General features: G+C 33.7%; 1 long non-coding RNA gene across 3 annotated transcripts; it reads right to left on the bottom strand.

The window, feature by feature from the left end:
• Positions 1-3,299: 3,299 nt before the first annotated feature.
• On the bottom strand, positions 3,300-11,690 carry LOC111396751. Of its 3 annotated transcripts, XR_002703057.1 has the most exons (4): positions 11,556-11,690; positions 4,594-4,653; positions 4,429-4,508; positions 3,300-3,579 (listed from the first exon to the last, which is right to left on the bottom strand). It is a non-coding gene; the product is annotated as an uncharacterized LOC111396751 (long non-coding RNA). The 3 variants fall into 3 exon arrangements; XR_002703055.1 differs by lacking the exon at positions 3,300-3,579 and having other exon boundaries at positions 4,251-4,508; XR_002703056.1 differs by lacking the exon at positions 3,300-3,579 and having other exon boundaries at positions 4,251-4,508; positions 4,594-4,717.
• Between the last annotated feature and the right edge of the window lie 10,255 nt (positions 11,691-21,945).

Below are 21,945 nucleotides of genomic sequence, written 5' to 3' on the forward strand. Positions count from 1 at the left end.
AAGAGGGGTGCACAATCTAGTGAACATAGCTAGTGATGAGAGGAGTGGCGTGTTCTCTAGATATGAGCTACACAGAATGTGATAGGGTAATTGTGGAGGGACCTTTTCTTGGGAACATTCATGCATTGGTTGCATCTGTTGACTATTTATTTTATTAACTTGGTGTTAATTTGTTGTTCTCTTGTACGTTGAACACGTTGAAAAGATCTGTGTATTATCATATGGTGTGCTCTCATTGAATGTTTAGTCATCTATAATTGTGTATTATTATGTGCTCTTGATTGAGTCCTGAATGAATGTAAGGTGTTTACATTGTCTTTATGATAACATGTGTTGTTTTGTCTAAAGTTGAATTCCTTATTAGTTAGGTATAAAATGTGTATATTGGTTCACTATGCAATTTTTTATTATACTGGAGTTTAAAGTTTGACCTTGGTGAGTACACTTAGCAGGTAAGGTATATGTTTTGGGTAAGAGATATTGGTAAGTTCTTTGACTTCCAATTTAGCCCCAGTCTGGCCCCTATTAAATTACTTTCCATTACATTCTATTTTTCTCTTATATTTTCAACCACACAATCTTCCATAAAATAATATTACACGTAAATCGAACATTTTTCCTTCTTTTTCAACCACTTATTTTTTCAACAAAACACTATTCCTCCCATTTTCATTACCAAAAATGGGGGTCAAACGGGGGCTTATTTTGGATACCTTGATTAAGAAGTAGTAACCTCGTGTTTTTTTGGTTTGTAGGTTTATTAGGTCCGAAGGAGAAGATTTGTTAGTTTTTTTTGTTAATACCCAATAAATTTCTAGACTATTATGTTTATCACTTAAGTTAGTCTTATAGGCTCTGGCGGAGGATTTAATTAACACCACAAGATGAGACCTAAACCAAAAGCTTGACACATCCAAGATAGCTCAATAAATTTTGGAGTGTTAGAACATTAGTGAGCTTGGCCCATTTATGTGATTGACCTACTTTGGCTGATTATATATTCTTGCCTTTTTTTGTGAATTGAACAAGGTTTGGCAGAGAAAAAATAGGGCAGCTATTACTTTAGTGGTGATTCGAGTAGTGACTCGAGTGATGAAGGTGGTAAGATGAAGGGTAAGGGACGGGACAAGTCTAGTGGTAGACGATGTTATAGTTGTGGTAAGTCTTGACACTTTATTAGGGATTGTCCCAAGAAGAAAGATAAGCAGAAGGGTTATGTGAGAGGTGAGACGAATGTGGTTGAGGGGTCGAGTTATGACCCCAGTGAGGTTTATTGAGAGAGTAAACCTAGTCACTGCATATGCATCTGTGTGTGATCCTTTCAGCTTGTGTGTGATTACCTAATTTGTTGCATGACTATATGTTGCATTTCAATTTGTTTGATATGTGTGTTTGCATGAATTTGAGATAATGTGATTACTTGGTGTGATCGTTTGCATGCATAGTGGGTTAAGATGCATTAGCAGTGTGTTAGATGTCTTTTGGTAAAGTGGAGTATAGATGCCTAAGGGTACATGGTGATTTGTACCGGGGGATGTGGAGTGTGACATTTGGATCACAAGTGGAGATGTGATCAAATGTGTAGAATCATTTATCTGTGAAAGAGACCCTGTACAGGTGGAGTGCGAGAGAGGCACTTTTATCACTTCTGCAAGGTGGAGTCCCATTATCCACGTAGGTTAGGAGAAGTAATGTGGTGATAGAGGATTATCCCTAAACTTAAGATCTATTGTGACTTGCCATTTTGACATGAATTGTGTGATCTATTTAGTGAGCATGATTGGCGATGAGAGGAAATATGTGTTCTCGAGGTAGGAGTAACACTAAATGGGATAGGATAAGTGTGGCGGGATTTTTCGTGAGTTCATTTATGCATTTGTTGCATATGTATTTGACCGTGTGCTGATTAACTTGGTGTTAATCGGTGGTTCTGTGTGAACGTGAATTTGAAAAGATTTGTGTGAGGTATCCTATATAATATTTTTATCGCATGATTAGTTGTTCACTGTAAGTACTTGTTTCTACCTATGTGTTTTTTGGACCTTAGCTCCGATGAGTACATGGAGCAGGTATAGTGTGTGTTTCGGTTCGAAACATGAGGTAAGGTCGGAGATACCAATTTTATTGAATTACCTTGATTGTGCAAGTTTAAACTTTGTGTTTTGGTTACTTGCAGATTATTGGGCATCAAGATGGAGATTGTTGGGTTTTTGATACCCAATAATCTCGGACAATAATGTTAAATAGTGTCGGATAGTCGGATTAGATTTCATAGGCTTTGGTCGATGATTGAAATATTTATTAACACGCTTGATTAATTGGCTCAACCTGAAAAATAACTTGAGGGTCGTTTGAAGCAACTTAATAGAGTTAATGTTGCTCACGGCTCATTTACTTCTTGGATGGCTCAATTTGTGCTCCGCCCCCTTTAACCATTAGTTGGTCCATGAGCCCACTATATTATTACACCCTAAAAATATATATTGCCCTCGTTTTGTTGAATGAGCCGTGTGTTTTGCAATTGAAAAGAGGCAGCCATCATTTTCTCTAGTTTTCTCTCTTGAGCCTTAAAATTGAATCTGTCTTCCTCTATTCTTGGTGATTCATTGCAGCCACCATATTGTATTCTTTGTGAACACATTGACTTGAGCAACCGAAGTAAGAATCCTTGTTTTAGTTGGAGCCATTGTTGGGTGTGTTTAATAAGGTTGAGATTGGTGAAACTGAGCCCGGAAAATCCACCATCGGAAGTCGATTATTCAACATAAACGCTTATTGGATTTTTTCCTTGTTTAGTTGCCAACAGCTGTTGTTCAAGCATGAAGATCTTGTTATTGCTTGATCTTGAAAATCTTTTCTTAAGCTTGCTCCACACTTCTGAAGTAGAATCACAGGACATGATATATACGCCAATCTCAGATGAGAGACAGTTGGTGATCCAAGATAGTATCATGTGGTTGTACCTCTACCACTGTGAGCATTTCTCATCGGTCTCAATGGGTTTTTTGATGGTGCCATCAATGGAAACTAATTTTTTTTTTGGCTGAAAGGGCTACATACATAGCTCTACTCCAATAATGGTAGTTATGATGGGTTAATGGTTGGGAGACTAAAACAAGTCCAGGGCTCTCCCTATGATGTAGGAAATAGGGATTGGAAAAATCATCTGCAGGTTGGTGAGCTTCATCCAAAATGAGGTTTGATGAAGAAGAAGGTTCTGGTGTGAAGAAAGGATGTTAGGATCGGTGAGAAAGAGAGATTCAAAGCTCCAACTCTGATACCATTATAAAAGAGGAGTATTTGATCTTGGAAACCAAAGAATTTGTATTGATTGAATTGAGATTCTACAAGATCTTTACTCCTAATTTATACACAATGGTTAACAAAAAATACAAATCTGTACAGATCATAAAACAAAACAATAGCCTACAGCTGTCTATTTCCCTGTAGTCCCCATCATAGACTTCAAATATGGTAAGCCTGCTTAATTTTCCTTATACATCAAAGCCTGGTTTTCCATACAAAGCTAAGTCAAACTGATATATAGGGAACTGCATCATGTAGCTGTTCCTCAGAAATCTGCACAGACTGATTTTCTTCAATATTTTCTCAATATAGATGCAAGAAGGTTCTTTGTGGGATATGCATTTATGGGCAACGTCAGTGATACTGTTGATTAAACTTTGTGGTGTTGGAGTAACCCTAGTATGTGAGTCGATTTAAACTAAGTACTAACCTTTGTGTTGCCAAAGGTATCGATTTTTTGCACGGTGGAACTTCTTGATTGTGCAATTATTTTGATAGTATGAAACATGTATATACATAAAGAATAACAATCATGAATCACGAGCCAACTCGTAACTGAAATGAACATTTCGGTTTCTTCAATCTCTAACCCAAACCGACCCAAATATAGGCACCAAACTAAACTTAGTGCGTTGGTCGGTTTTGTCAGTTTAGCGGTCTAAATACTCAGTCCTAATCAAAGAACATGTATCATCAAGTCACAAGCTAGAAGACATTACTTTCGATTGTAATTGTTTATTTAAAATATTTTGGAAACCAACCAAACAAGTAATAAAACACAAACGAGGAAACTAACACAATGCTTAACGTTGAAATTTGTTAACAGCATTTGCAGTTCAAATCATACACCTCCACAAAGAAGGGGGGGCAATACAAGTTGATATATCGAATCATGTAGTGATCAATTCAAGATTGTATAGCTAAATATATATAAAATAAATAAATAAATAATCGTATGCTTAAAACAAAGGGAAATCCTTCTGAATTGGCAATAAACTTGTATGCAAATGCAATGTATCCAGAGCATGTTTAGCTAAACTTAAAATTTACTTTTATTGCCAAAAATGTTTAAAGTTTTATTGAAGTTACTTCTTGTTTTGAACTTTCGGTACAAAATCTAACCTTTTCACAACATGACAAGAACACGATATATTCATCTCCAGAAGTGATCTTTGCATCCCTTAAGCTTGGATGAAACAATACTGTTTATATTCAAAAATCACATCCTCAAAAATGCTGTTTATTCCATTGATGGAAGTTCTCACTAAATTGGCAAGAATAGCATACCTCAAAAGACATGTCATACTGTAATTTTGGATCAACAACTTTCTTTATACGATTGGCCTCCTGGCAAACATGAAAATCAGAAGCCTTGCACTACTTATCAGATTAATTTGAAAGATGCAACAGTCTAGAAAAATCAAGAAACTTCACGTCAGATATTAATCACTTGACGATAATGGATTTGAGAAATTTTCGAATACAAGCACCCCAAAGAAGCTTGGGATAGGCTTCAAACATTCTACAAAGGAGGGGAGAAAGTTAAGAAGTTGTACCCAAACTTTAAGACGTGAGCTCGAATCTCTATAAATGAAAGAATCTAATTCTATTTTCGAATATTTTCTCTAGAGTACAGAGTGGTTATGACATCTAAGGTTCAGGCATCTCAACTGTGGTATGAGGTTCTAATCCAAGAACAGAATGTTGAAGGAGTTGCATTTATTAATTACCAGAATCAACTTTGCGAAGGATGTTTACTATGAAACATTTTCGAAAGGGCTTTTCAAAAAAAGTGAGCCCAAGTGAAAAGAAGCTAATAGAACTCATTCGTATCAATGCATGTATGCCGATCCATCCGTCCTCTCTAGGAAAGAAAAACTATTTCCTTCTGTTTATTGGAAGGATAGAGCGGAAGAAAGTTCGACATCTTACTCTTGAAAGCTCCCATGTGTAACATTCCAAAATTTATTTTCTCATGTAGGTCTTAAATTTTGTTAATTTAACTTTGATCATTAGCAAATTAATTGGTCTATGCTTAGCCTTGTCATTACACTAAAGTTCATTAAATAAAATGATAATACAATATATGTATATATTTTTTTGAAAAAAGAATTATTTCCTAATTATGCATTTTTTAATTTCTTCTAAGTATTATGTGTGCCAAATAATTGGGTATAGTAGATGTTGATAAAAATATATTAATATGGGTCTCATTTTGTAGATCGGATTATATTACGTAAATCGGGTCCAAGAGAAATTTATTTTGAACACATTATGTCAAGTTATTGTGGTTGAAACGAAATTTATGAAACCATTTAGTTTAATATTAATTATTATTTTTCTTTGCATTGATTGGTTGACAAATGTGTGAGATTTCACATGTGGTAAAAAAATAACCAATTTTATAACTTGGTTAGTTTTGATATTTAATAGTGGTCTACGTCTGTGTAAGTTACGAGAACATGTAGTGGTTTTTCTCAAATACTTGGCCATATTTTTTACCCGCTCACCAATCACATTTATATAATGCTTATACACACGATTTTTAAATACATACAAAGTTATCAACTCTATATATTTTGCTATTCTTCAAGTCAAGGAAAATAGGGAAATTCTTTTTCAAAGTTCTTAGCAAATTCAGATTTTTAAGGTAAGATGAATAAGTGCAGTGGTTAAATTTTTATTCTCCATGATATCAATATTATGATTGTTAAACATCAATAGAAACATCAATAATCCCTTCTCATTGTCATAGCATGTTAGGGATGTCAACGAGCCGAGCTGGCTCGCAAGCCAAAATTTGAGGCTCGGGCTCTACTTGGGTAAAGTGAGCGGGCTTTTTTCCGAGCTGGGCCGAGCAAAAGCTCGGTCAAAAAAATTTTCCTCGACCTGAGCTTTTGGCTCGGGCCGAGCCAGATAGGCTTGCTTTTTTTTACCCCTTTTTTTATATAATTATTAATGGTTGCCTTAAAAGGCAACTAGTTGCGGTTTCCTCTTAAGGCAGCATTTTCCAGAGAAAGATTGTGATTGATTTTCCATGGATTCTTTGGGCTGTAAAAGAAGAAGAAGAATTGCTCTAGAGAGAACTACTTTCTACTCCTCCTGAAACCCTAGAAGCCAGTATCCCTCTTCTTGCTTGAGAGAGATGAAGAAATGGCTATATGTGTGTGTGTGTGTGTGTGTGTGAACTGGGTTGAGAGTAGGGGCATCTATATGTGTTAATAAAAGGGCCCATCCCATTATGAGCTCACAAAATGACCAATGAAATGCTAGTTCATAAATTTAAATACAACAATCTCCCACTTGGATATCATTTCGTTTAATCATTACATAAACACAAATAAGCATCTCAAGACCAAAAAACCTTGTTCAAAATGTGCTTATAAGTTCAAACCAGTGAATAATATACCGACAGGATATACAACACATGACTAATACTTGTATTCACGTAACATAGGCCAATGAGATATAGAAGCGGTATGGAAAATATCGAAAGAGTGATAAACACCCGTTTCCATAAGAAGCCCTAGAGACAAATCTAAAAGTCTTTAAAAAAATGATAAGCCTTGTACCAAATATAGTTGTAGCACATAGCTTAATGATCATAGCGACAGGTTATATGATACTAAACATACACTTACAACTGCCAGGCTTAGACATAGACTAAAACATACTGTCACTTATAGATAATACGCCTTGTCCACAATGCGCGTGACTCAAGCATGAGACTAACCAAAATGTCTCAACACATATAATCATTGCCTTATCCAAAAAATTCTCGTGATTCAGGCACGAGATTGATCAAAATGTCTCAATACATATAACAATTGCCTTATCCAAAATGAGCATGATTCAAGCACGAGACTGATCAAAATGTCTCAATACATATAATCATTGTCTTATCCAAAATGCGCGTGACTCAAGCACGAGACTAATCAAAATGTATCAATATATCGTCCAAAATGTACATGCCCAGGCACGAGACTAATCAAAGTGTCTCAATACATAAAGTATGCCTTGTCCAAAATGTACGTGACTCAGGCATGAGACTAGTCAAAATGTCTCAATATATATGAACATTGCCTTGTCCAAAATGCGTGTAACCCAGGCATGAGACTAATCAAAATGTCTCAATACATAAAGTTCGCCTTATCCAAAATGCGCATGACTTAGGCATTCGTTGACATTACTATACTTTAATGACAAAACCGCATATGAGCATAAATAATATGTCAAAATAGCAATGATTATAGAACTCCCACTAACTAAATACAACATAAGACTCTAACAATCCCAAATGAGCCACATGTTCTTGAAACAATTTTGGAGCTAAACCTTTAGTTAGTGGATACGTGATCTGTCTAAATATGCTCAATACAAATATAAGACTCAGCTATTTTCTCTCTAACAAACAAATACTTAATATCAATATGCTTGGAGCATGAAGAGCTCCTAGTATTCGAGAGAAAGCAACTACTGCAGAATTGTCACAAAATATCTTCAATGGCCTCGAGATAGTGTTTACAATACCTAGCTCCGAGATAAAGTTTCACAACCATATAGCCTGACTTGTAGCTTCATAACAAGCCACATACTCTGCCTCCATTGTAGAGGAAGTAATAAGAGTCTGTTTTACACTTTTCCATGAAATAGCTCTTTCTGCCATCCTAAAAAACATAACTAGAAGTATATCTTCTGTCATCTAAACAACCTACAAAATTGGCATCATAATATCCAACCACATCAAGAATGTCATATCGTCGATATGTAAGCATTAGATCTTTAATGCCTTGTAAGTGAGCCAAACTAGGATCACTCAAGTATCTACCAAGTACACTAACAACATAAGCAATGTCAGGCTGTGTACATACTTGAACATAGATCAAACTACCCACAACTGAAGAATAGGGAATTGTTTGCATTTGAGGCCTCTCGTCATCATCCTTACGGCATTGAAACTCAGAAAATTTGTCACCTTTCACAATAGGTGTTGTACTAGGAGAGCAAGAATTCATATTAAACCTACTCAAAACTCAATCAATATAGGTTTTCTGAGATGATCTAAGAACGCCTCTAGATCTATCACAAAAATCTGAATCCCCAAAACATAAGAGGCCTCTTAAGATCCTACATATCAAAATGAGATGACGATATGCACTTACTCCCAATGACCCTCAAGTATATGTATTGATCAACAACATTCTCCTTGAAATTGAAAGAAGTGACAATCACATCAAATTTTAATTACCACTGTCTTGATGCCTCCTTAAGCCCACAAATATACTTCTTAAACTTACACACCATGTGTACCCTTCCTTCTACTTGGAGATTATTTGGTTGCATCATGTACACATCCTCAAATAAATGTCCATTAAGAAAAGCTGTCTTGACATCCATTTGATGCAACTCAAGATCAAAATGAGCCACTATTGTCATAATAATCCGAAAAGAATCCTTGGTAGGAATAGGAGAAAAGGTATCCTTGTAATCAATGCCTTCTCTTTGTTAAACCCCTTAGCAACAAGCCTAGCTTTATACCTTTCCACCTGAACTTGAGAATTATACTTGGTCTTGAGAATCCATTCACAGCCAATGGGCCTACAGCTACAAGGTAGTTCAACTAAGCCCTATACTCCATTTCGAGACAATTGATGTCATCTCATCATGCATAGTATCCATTTAAAATGAAGATTTAGGACTATCAATGGCCTCCTTAGAAGCGGTCGGATCAACAGATGTACCAACATCAAACTCATGCTCCTACGAATAAATAAATATAATCATCAGAAATTGTTGGTCTACAAATTCCCTGTGATCTCCTCAAAATAATATCATCAGTTCCCTATATCAACATTAACCTCAGTGTCAACAACGAGGTCTTGGACATAGTATTTGTTTTCTTTGTTAATGGTGGCACAACCACTGATGAAGGAGTAACAGGAATAACAACACGCTCCTCCCAAAAACACAACTTTACGTGGTACAGAGCTCCCACTGTCACTATCATCCTCAAAGAAAATGGCTCAATCAGATTTAATAATCCTAGTAACATTAGAAGGGCAATAGAATCTAGATCCTCTTGATCCCACAGAATACCCAACAAAATATTCAGTAATAGTCTTAGGATCAATTTTCTTCTACTGAGGATTATAAGGCTTTATTTCTGCTTACAACTTCAAACACGAAAATAATGCAAATTAGGCCTTTTACCTGACCATAATTCATAAGGAGTTATAGGAACCGACCTGCTTAGTACTTGATCTAGAATGTAGGCAGTAGTTTCAAAACCTCACCCTACAAAAATCAAGCAAAGTGGAATGGCTAACCATACACCGCACCATGTCCACAAGAGTATGATTTCTTCTTTCTGCAATACCATTCTGTTCAGGGGTTTAGAGCATTGTATATTGAGCCTCAATACCACATGCCTCGAGAAAACTGCAAAAGATTCAAGATTTCTACCAATTTTATCATATCTCCCATAAAACTTACCTCCTCTATCCAATCTTACTGTTTTGATTTTCATGTTTTTCTGGAGTTCCACGACAGCCTTGAAGTCTTTAAAAGCTTACAATGAGTTTGATTTTTCTAAGATGAGCTCAATATAACCATAGCGAGAATAATCATTAATAAAGATAATGAAGTATCTATAATTTTTCAAAATGGTAGGTGAAATGGGACCACAAACATCAGTATGAATTAAATTCGAAATTTCCATTTTCGAAAAAAAAAAAACATATCCACATTTATCCAAATTCATGATAGCCAAATTAATAATGAGAGACTCATGCCAATCCTCATAATTGTTCCTGTTAGACTTTTGATAGCAGACCAAGAGAGAAACATAGCTGCATTTCCATAAGTTAAGGAGAATACAATAAAAATTTATTAAACTTATGAAATGACAAACATGCACCCACGTATGTATCCAATAGAAAAAACATATCCACATTTATCCAAATTCATGATAGCCAAATTAATAATGAGAGACTCATGCCAATCCTCATAATTGTTCCTGTTAGACTTTTGATAGCAGACCAAGAGAGAAACATAGCTGCATTTCCATAAGTTAAGGAGAATACAATAAAAATTTATTAAACTTATGAAATGACAAACATGCACCCACGTATGTATCCAATAGGCAAATTTATATCCATGCTAGAGTTTTATTCAAAATAAACTCTTACGCATTATGCTAGAGCCTAAGCCACGCAAAAGGCTCTTACGCATGACAAAACAAAATAATTAAATGCAAGGACTTAAGATGACCCCACTACCGAGAGGATAAAATTTGGCCACCAAGTGCCGATCACTTAACTATTATCTTTGTCGTCCTAAGCATCCTATCAAATAATGATTTACCGAGAGGGCAGATTCATCATCCACATGGATCTTAGTATAATGTCAATAAGTGGAAGCATAAACAATGTAACAATCCCGATAATTTATCATAACTAGTCCCATGAGAGGAGAGTACATAGCCACTCCAAACCATATGTATACAACAAAATTATGTGATCTATATGGATAAAATATTTATTCTTCTTAAAATAGATTATCCATTTCTTTTCTCCAATTAACTAACATGAAACAATATTACAAAAATTCATAAATGGGCATTTTTCAAAAATATTTGACTATTATAATAATAGATCTATTATTAAAACTCCCACAATTACTACCTTCCGCCACTTTGAATCTTTGAAAAGCATTTTAATATTATAATAATAGATCAATTATTATAAGTCTTCTTTAAGTCAAAGAAATTATGAAAAACATTTTAATATTATAAAAATAGACCAAACTCCCAGATTTACATTCTGTATCTTTGAAAAACATTAGAATATTGTAATACTAAATCAATAAGACTCCCAGATTCCAGATTCGTTGCCTTTAACTATTCTTTATATTTGAAAAACATTAGAATATTATAATAATAGATCAACAAAACTCTCAGATTTGCTGTGCATTACCCACTATCCAGCCATTTTGAATATAATAATAATAGATCTACAAAACTCCCATATGTGCATTACCTACTGTCCGGCCATTTGAATATAATTAATCAACGGCCTCCAATAAAAAAACTCATTGAAGAAGCCTAAATATTCTTGCTAATTAGGAGGAATCTTGCAATATAAAATGTCAGCTGTGAAAATGAAAAGGTTGGTTCTGATACCATTTTTTAAACATCAATAATCCCTTTTCATTGTCATAGCATGTTCAACTATAATAAAAGAACAACATACCTTCAATAGATTGTGATTGGTTTTCCATGGATTCTTTGGGCTGCAAAAGAAGAAGAATTGCTATGGAGAGAACTACTCTCTACTCCCCTTAAAACCCTAGAAGTCAATATCCCTCTTCTTACTTGAGAGAGATGAAGAAAGGGCTATAATATATATATATATATATATATATATATATAGGCCTCCATGTGTTAATAAAATGGCCCATTCCATTATGGGCTCACAAAATGAGTAATGAAATGCTGGTCCATAAAATTAAATACAACATACATATTATATATTTGAATAAGCCAATTCTATATTAAGTGGGCTGAGAGTAGGGGCCTCCATATGTGTTAATAAAAGGGCCATCCCATTATGGGCTCACAAAATGACTAATGAAATGCTAGTCCATAAAATTAAATACAACAATTATTTCATTCAATGCCTTAAGAATCCAAGAAATGATTTTTATGTTAAGTCCTTCGGGGTAGACCGTCAGATCCAACTATGTTAAATTCTACGAGATGTGGGATTCAAAAGAAATTCCTTAAACCATCTGTTATTGCGATCCGTGTTTCTAAATCTATGAATTTCGGGCATAAATGTTTTATTTATATTTATGTTATGTTGAATACAAATTTGTATGTATCTAACTGAATGTTTTATTTAAAATACTCACCCTTACAAATTTTCAAATTAGAACGGGTCGTGCTGAGCGCATTGAAGATTAGACAAGTGGATGCTTATGGGTTGCCAAGTAAAAAAGATGATTTTAATTACATTCATGAATAGACTTTCATTTAACATTTTCAAGTTTAGTATCTGCATTTTTATTTTGTAATTTTAACATTCATGTTTGTGTATTTCGTTTAAATTGATGTTGAATGATTTTAATTAAATTTAAATGTTGGCTACTCTTTTGCATTCATAGGGTCGAATTATCAAAAAAAAATTTACACTTCCAAAGGTAAAGTTTATTTCCTCGAAAATAAGAAATTTGATAACACTTCGTTTTTTTTTTAATTAAGAGAAAAAATGGGGAGTTATAGCTTGGTATTAGAGCTCAGGTTTACCTTTCTACAGACTGAGTAAAAAAAAAATTATATTTTTTCACCATTATGTGATGTTTCATTGATAGTATTATGGGCAAAATTGGTAGAAAAAGAAAAAAGAAAGAAAACGTGATCAGTTAAGTATTTTAATATATATATATATATATATATATATATATATATATATTAGAGACACAACCACCTTATTGGGTCTTTAGAATTGGTGAATTTTTAGTTGTTGACCACCTGTAATTTTCAAATGATAAGAATTGAAGATTTCAACAATTTGATGATGTGATGGAAACATATTTTTTGATACTGATTATTTTTTTTATGATTGTTGATTTGATTGTTGATTGCATAATGATTTTTAGTTGGATCCATGTAGTTTCTTTGGGTTTATTTTCAGCCAAGGCATTATTCCAAATGCAATCAGCACTGTATAAATTCTTTTGAGATAATTTGTACATAACTTAGCTTGCTTGGCTAAGCCTAAATAACGTAAAAAGTCACTTTTAATTTCAAATAGCTTTATTTAATAATTTATTTTTATTTCGAAAGTAATTCATGCCTTAAAAAAAAAAAGGGTAAATTACTTATTTCTACCGATCCAAAAAAAAAAAAAAAATTACTTATTTCTAATTTTGACAAACATGATAATTCATTTAAATGTATTATTTGCTTATGAAAAAATGATCTATTAAGCATCATTGTTGATTATTACAAGGAATCAAATAATAAAATAGCATGCTATTCATTTACTAATTGGAACTTTATTGGTTTCTCCAAGTGAAAAATGCATTTCTGACTTTCTGTTATTGATATTGTTTTTAGTTCTTTTCCTAGTCTACATTGAAAAAAATAATAATAATTGAAAACTAAGTAAAGAAAAATCGGCTGACTACAATTTTAAAGCACACAACCATGCATAAAACAAATTGTTCATTTACTATTGTTTGAATTTTTTTTTTTTTTTTATGGATACGAATTTATAGTCATGTGTTGTTATCATCGTTATTTTATTTTGTAACAAAAAAAGTAATAAAAAAATCTAATTTTGTGTAATAAGTTATAAAGTGTTTACATGTTTCTTAATAGTTCTATAATGAGATTTTAACTAAATCTTAAATAAGTATTAAAAATAAGACCTATGGCATATAATACTCGCCAATCAACTACCTTGGATTTAAATTATGTTCCATTTTATTTTTCAAGTATGATTTATAAATCATTTAAGCTTGAATTTATGAAAAGATTATGATGTTTAGAATGGATTATGTTATTATTTTCTTTTAATATTTAATGAGGCATGATGATTAATCTTTGTATTAAAACATAAGAGCATAGAATATAATGTGATATCGATAACAAAAAAAAAAAAAAAATCAAACATATTTTGACAATTATGTGACAAACATGGCTAGAACTTATCGAACAACTAGAAAAACAATAGCTTGTAAAGAAGCACTGAACCGAATGTCCATCATTCAGTCCTATGCGAATTATGTAACTGACTCGACCCGTTCGCTTGTTGAACATTTTCAAGAAATCTATGAGAGATGTATAGGACGGTTGATGCAAGACTAGAGATCACGCATATCAAGGCTGTTCATAAACTTATAAACTCACTTCCACCTCAATGGGGAGACACGTGAATTGTAGTTAGGGATGAGATTCTAGGAGGTAACCTTCCAGAGCACCTAGACATGATTGAGTTTGGCATATATTGCCAGTCCCTTTTGGATAAGTAGAGTGAGAGGCTACTACCACAACCAGAAGCTAGAAGGTGAGTTGGCAGACGAAGTGGAAGATGAGACCAAGCCAAAGCCCGAGCTTAAGTATGAGTTGGACCCTGAGGAAGAGCCTGAATCGGAGCATGAGGATAATTTTGGGTTGGGGTTAGGGGACAATCTCGAGCCACAAGTCGAAATAGAGAAAGAGTCTGGCCTCGAGGTAGAAGACTCCTCAGAAGACGAGGCACCACCAGAGAAGATTCGTAGGATCCATAAAAATTGGAAACTTATATTCTATTTTCTTTGTTCTATGATGTTTTACATTCTTTCCCTTTTAGAAAGAAAAAGCCTTATGTTATTTAAGATTTACTTATTCAATCAATGGTACAACCTAGTTTCAAGGATTCACATTCATGAGATTTCATTTTCCCTTGAATATAATGAGCTATGTTGTCCGAGATTTCTAAAACAAATTTTTTAAATTTTGTTGATTTAAAGGAAACGGCACAACAACAAAACCAAGCAGCTATGTTCAGGGATCTTATGAAGGCATTGCATGACCTTGGTAGACGACATGCACTAGCTAGTGCCAACAACACATGTGCAATTGTAGAGCAGTTTTGCCATTTCAAGCCTCATTTTGACGACAAAGGTGACCCTTTGGCAGCTGAGGAATGGTTAAGAGGGTTGGAGCGGATCTTCAAAACACATGGAATGTACTGATACCCAAAAGGTATCATGAGTCGAATTTGTGTTGATTGATGCTGATGGGAGTTTGCTTCACGCACTAGAACAGAAGCAGAACAATGCACTATGACTTGAGTATAGTTCAAAGAGGAAATAATGAAAAAGTACTTTCCCCGATCCCTAAGGGATCGAAGAGAGAAAGAGTTTCTACAACAGAAACAAGGAAAAATACTGCTTAAAGATTATGAAAGAAAGTATAAACAACTGTCAACATGTGCTACACACCTCGTGGATGCTGAAGCAAAGAAGACCAGGAGGTTTAAACTAGGATTACGTCCAGAGATTGGAGGAATCATGGCATCTTACCAGACCACAACCTATAATGAAGTACTACAACGAGCTCAGTCAATTTATGATCGACTGGAAATGGATAGGATCGAGAAAAGTAGTGAATCTTTTGGAAAATGAAAGTGGAATGGATCGAACATAAATAAAGGATTTTGACAGAATGAGAAAGCCAATATAGGAAGGTCATGATCAAGCAAACAAAATAAGACTATTCTTCCATGTCCTAAATGCAACGAGGGCTACAGTGGAGAATGTTGGTTTGGAAAGAATGTGTGTTATCGATGTAGACAAGAAGGGCATTTTGCTCTAGACTGCAAGGCATATCCACCTAAGAAAGACTACGAGTAGAACAATAAGGGAAAAAGCCAAAGTCTTTGCTTTGACCCAAGAAGAGGCGACAAATGATCCAAATGTAATGGTAGGTATACTATTAGTATCTAAACTACCTGCGTACATTTTTATAGACTCAGAAGCTACTCATTCATTTATCTCTACTGATTTAATGCTCAACCATGTATTACATATAAAAAATTGGATAGTGTTCTAGAAGTTACAATCCCATCAGGTAGAACATTGAACACCAATCGGATAGCTAGGGCGATAAAGTTAGAAATGGATGGAAGGGGATTAAAAGTTGATCTATACATCTTAGATATAAAAGACTTTGATGTTATTCTGGGAATGGATTGGTTGCGGAGCAATCATGCAACCCTCCGATGTTTTGAGAATGAAGTAATTTTTCAGAAGCTTGGAAAGGAAGAGTTTCGATTCTTCGTGACACGAGTAAAGATTTTACCTCGCATCGTGTCTGCCATGAAGGCAGAGAAGATGTTGAAGAAATCTTGCCATGAATTTTTGGTGAATATATCTGGAGCTCAGCAATCGAAGCTTCCTTTTAGTACAATACCAGTTGTACGAGATCTTATTGATGTGTTCCCTAATGATCTACTTGGCACTCCACTAGATAGACAAGTTGAGTTTACGATTGATCTCGTGCCTAAAGCGGCACCAGTATTTAAAGCTCCATATAGAACGCCATCAAAAGAGCTACAAGAATTGTTGGATAAAGGCTTCATCTAACTAAGTGTATCTCCTTGGGGTTCACCGATTTTATTTGTAAAGAAGAAAGATAGTTCAATGAAGATGTGTATTGACTATCGTGAGCTAAAGCGGTTGACTATTAAAAATAAATATCCCCTACCATGGATTGAAGACCTCTTTGATCAATTGAAGGGTGCAACAGTATTTTCCAAGATTGGCTTAAGGTCAGGTTATCACCAGTTGAAAGTGAAGGCAAACGATATTTCGAAGACGGCATTTAGAACTCGCTATGGTCATTAAGAGTTCATAGTAATGCCTTTTGGATTGACGGATGCTCCTGTAATGTTCATGGACTTGATGAATAGAGTATTTCATCAATATTTAGATCAATTCGGCATTGTTTTCATTGATGATATTTTGTTGTATTCAAGGAACAAGGAGCAGCATGAAGAACAACATAAGATAGTACCGAAAACACTTAGGAACGAGAAATTGTATGTCAAATTCAAAAAGTGTGAATTTTGCTGGATTGTATAGGCTTTCTGGGTCATGTGGTTACAGTACAAGGGATTGAAGTAAACCCTTCTAAAGTTGAGGTGAAGTTCATAGTTTTTAGGGATTACCTAGTTATTATCGGAGATTCATTGAAGGATTCTCTAAAATAGCTGGGCCAATGACCCAACTAATTAAAAAGGGAGTGAAATTTCAGCAAACTAAGAAGTAAGAGAAGAGTTTTCAAGAACTAAAATAGAAATTGGTCACAGCTCCAGTATTGGCTATACCAGATGGCTCGGATGGATTTGTTATATATATTGATGCATCCAAACAGGGTTTAGGGTGTGTGTTAATGCAGAATGGAAAGGTGATCGCATATGCTTCAAGACAGTTAAAACAATATGAGCAAAACTACCCCACACACGATTGAGAGTTAGCAACGACGCTATATGCTCTAAAGATATGGCGCACTATTTCTACGCAAAAAAATGCGACATCTATACGGATCACAAAAGCCTGAAATACTTCTTTATGCAAAAGGAGTTAAACATGAGACAGAGAAGGTGGTTGGAATTGGTTAAGGATTATGACACACTATCCATTTCCATTTGGGTAAAGCAAATGTAGTAGCTGATGCCCTTACTAGGAAGACAGTGGCACATTTGGCAGCTTTACCCAAAACTCAAGGACAATTGTTAAATGAATTTGAGAAATTGAGATTGGAAGTGGTCATCTTGTCAACCCATGTTACGACAAAGATTGCTGCATTAAAGATCCAATCTACACTTAGGGATCGCATCAAAATGCCCAAGAAAATGACCCATTCTTGAGAAAGATAAAGGTAGAAGTTGGTACAAGTAAACGAAAGGGTTCTATTATAGCAAATAATAATGCTTTGATGTTTGAGAGAAGATTATGTGTACCGAAGGACGAAGGAATAAGGAAAGAGATATTAGAAGAAGCTCACTCTGTCCCGTACGCTTCACATACTGACGGTACAAAAATGTATCAAGACCTTCACTATACATTTTGTTATTCTAGTGTTCTCGATTTTGTTCTTAGCTTCTTCTTCAAACCGCTTGTGTGGAAACAATTTTCCACATTCACTGATGCCCATTTTATTTTTTTTAAATTTGGGAGCCATTGTACTAGACATTACTTTTAAATTTCTTCAACCATGGTTTAATTTATTTCAGTCGACTTCTGGATTGCAACCATACTTTAGTAAAATTTATTTTTAATAAAAAAAAATAAGAAAATGGTTCGATTCGATTTTATGCATCTTTTGAAAATTGAAACCTAAATCAAACCTTTTGATGGTTTGGTTCAGTTTGAGGGAAAAAAAAGTGGGTCCACATGGATTCAAACCAATGGTTTCAATTGGATTTGTTGTTCCACGATTTTTTTTTCTTTTTTTTTTTTTTTGTATAGACCTACTAAAATCTTTATGATTACCAACCAAATTTTCGTTGGTAACTTTTTTGGTAGGTGAAGCTGAATTTATTTATATTTAGATAAAAATTACTATGAATTTATAAAACCTGGTAATAAATAATCTATTAATATCAAAACGCTGTAAATAATCAAAATCATCAAAATGCACTAAAGCTTTAATAGATGAAGTTATTATATTGAAGTTCCAATGTATAAACATCATGTGTTACACATCATCATTTCGTGATCCTGAGTTGGAAGTAAATTGAAAGTTTGGAATACTTAATTCCCTAAGTATGCTTCTCATTCTTTCCGCATCTCTACCCTATGATTTCTTTCACCTCTTTCAAGTTGTACATTGAGATACTGAATCCTTTCATTGTTTTCTTGGATTATAATTCGTACATTAGCTAGCTCAAACTTTAAATTATTCACATTTTCATTAGATGCAAGTATTGAATGTCTAGGTGAAGTGGATGGCCTAGAATATATGAAGCAAGTTGTCGAGGACAAAACCCATAAACAATGCCCTTAGATGGACCGTTGATTGCATCCATCCTTGAGTCGGAATCAAACTCAGACTTATTATATCTAACAGTACCATACTTGCACTCGATTGAAGCCTTATAAGTATGCTGTGAAAAAAATAATAATAATGCTTGTCATACTCACTATATGAATAAAATATGAAGTATTTAAACTCTAATTATATTTACTTGACGCTTGAATTTTTTATCAACAAAATCGCCAAGTTCATGATTTTTTCTGTAGACATGACTGAAAAAACTCTAATTGAGAAATTGGACTGTCCATATCGTTCTCCTAAAATACATAAATCATTAATCACAGTCAGTTAAAAATATAAATGAACTTTAAACATAATCTAAGATCAACTGACAAATGTTCACAAAATGCAAGCGTACATACAGAGATTCTACAGACAAGATGTAAGCTCCTAATGGACGTAGCAATGATCTAATGATTGGGAAAAAAAAAACCAGAGCGATCAGTTAACCAAGATTCACGAAACAAGTAACAACACACATGTACTAATTCAAAATGAAGTTACAATCTCAAGCACAACATGGGAAATAATAAGGTAGGTTAGAAATAAACTAATCAAAATTTGAAGTATAAATAGAAAATTCAAAAATCGTATATGGAGATAAAATAAAAATAATAAAAAATAGTGGCTGTGAATGTTAATTGAAGTTTTTGGAAGAATTTGTATTCCCATTTCGATCTCTATTTTCCCTGTTACAAAATTTCTTTGCAAAAATGATTTGATAAGATCAAATTCATCTGTTTATTCTCTAGACAAGAAAAGGATTTTTATATCCCCTATGATAGAAATTAATCATATTACAGCAGCCAAATCGATAAATGACCAACAAGAAAAAAATGTAAAAGAGACAACAAAAATTGCATGTATAATTTTGTTTTAAAAAACAGCGTAGTATTAAGGAAATAAAAAAGTATGAACATGATGAAATTAAATATCATTTACCTGACTAGACACAATTTTCGGCTTATTGATTTTGGACTTGATAATGAGCATTTTCCAAATCCTTTATACATTTTAAACTTTCTAAAATGTCTTCTTCGAACCAATTTCTAAAATCGAATAGAATTTGACCACTTGTACTAAAAGCATATTTCAATACTACAATGCTAACCGGAGGTGTTAATAGATCGCAGGTAATGATAGAAACAATAGATATGTTCGTTCGGACATCTCTAAAAATCAAGTAAATCTAAATATATTGTATTAGCTTGATCTATTGTTCTAAGTATTTGATAAATAAAATGTCTATATAATACTGCACGCATTCCATTGGCCCTACGTTCCTTGTACTTTGATTATATGACGGAGACATAGTAAAAGAACTTATATCAAATATTTCATCCCTAATATCTGTATATAAATTCAATAATTCCACCTCTTGTTGATCAGGATTAGCTGTACTAGGAGTACGGAGGATGCCCAACTAAAATTTACACCAAAGCTTAGTGCATACAATTCATACGTTTCAATTAAAATGTTCTCTAAATTAAAATATGTGATTGAAATATCAAAATTTCAAGCATTTGCAATTTTTTTTATAACATGTTTTGTACCTTTCAAATTATACATAGGGTCCATTATACTTGTTAAAGAAAATAACATAGGTAAGACTTCCCAATAGTTTCTAAATTTTAGTTCCATCGAATATAATGTAATAGTAAAATCATGATCATTTGTATATTTATTGAAAGTTATTGCAATAAGAAAAAGCCATTTAAGAAGTTTAGGACTACTAGGGTAGTATACCAAAGATAATATATTTATAGAATCATATAAAGCTATTAGAGAACTTTTAACTTAAAAAAAAAAAAATAACTGTGCTACCTACACAGACCCGCTTGCACAAGGTCTGTACAGATGCACACACATGGAGGTGGACCCAACAAGTGGATCCCACATGTGGGTTCCACCTCCATGTGAGAACCCCTGTACAAGCCCTGTGCAAAGGGGCCTGAGTAGGGGGCTTAATTCTAAAAGAAAGTTCCCAAACAGAATCTTAGGATTTGATTCAATTGTATGTCGGGATTATAAAATTCAAAACTAGTACTTCATATCCTTCACAAGATTTGAGTAATAGGTACGTTGAGTTCCATTTATAATCTACAGCGATTATAAATTTTTTTGGTATACTTGAATATTTTGTACAGTATTCTTTGAAAGTTTGTTTTCTACTATGTGATATAGTAATATATTCTAATGCATCATTAATTCTACCAATTTGTTCTCTAATATGTTTCATCTTATCTTTTACAATTAAATTAAATATATGACTTATACAATGAATATGAAATAGAAAACAACCAAGATCTAAATTAAGAACCCAACATAGTTTATAAATTACAGGTTTATTAACACTTCAAACATAAAACTACGAATTTTAGATTTAAAACGATATTCTTTTATAATTTTCATAATAGCATTTAATATATTATTAGTGTTGTTAGGAAACTCAATTATTTTAAAACTAATTATCATTTTATGCATTATCTAAAGTGGGTTTATGTACTGAGCAGTTGTAGCTATTTTACCTTTTTTTATTAATGCATTCTCATTTATCCGTTATAAAGGATATAACACCACCATATTTTTGTAAATTATGTATTGATTATTTTGTGTGCCTAACGAAATAATCAATGCGGTCGGAACGAAAAGTGTTTCTACTTACCTGAACTTATTTTGGTTGAAGATATTCTTGCACGAACTTTGCAAAATGTTTGTTTTTCGTTTTTCTTAGCGGCAACTCAGAACTGTTAACGAACTTGACCATTCATTCACGACAATTTTCTTCCGAATAGATCCATATGCTTAGTGTAGTAGAATTAGTATCAGGAGGAGTATCAAATTGAAGTTGTGTTTGTGCTTGGCCAATAAGTTTATGTTTGGGCCAACATTTCTTGTAGTGACAGTTGAGATAACTCCGATTTCCTGTTTCCATGCCAATTTTGTTCGCAAATATTTGCAAACTGTTTTAGATTCTTGGACTCCATTTACCGTACGACTCGTGGAAACCAATTTGAAGTGTTTCCAATACTTTACAATTTAATTAAGAGCAT

This window comes from Olea europaea, chromosome 7 (assembly GCF_002742605.1).
Source record: "Olea europaea var. sylvestris chromosome 7, O_europaea_v1, whole genome shotgun sequence".
Taxonomy (NCBI): domain Eukaryota; kingdom Viridiplantae; phylum Streptophyta; class Magnoliopsida; order Lamiales; family Oleaceae; genus Olea; species Olea europaea.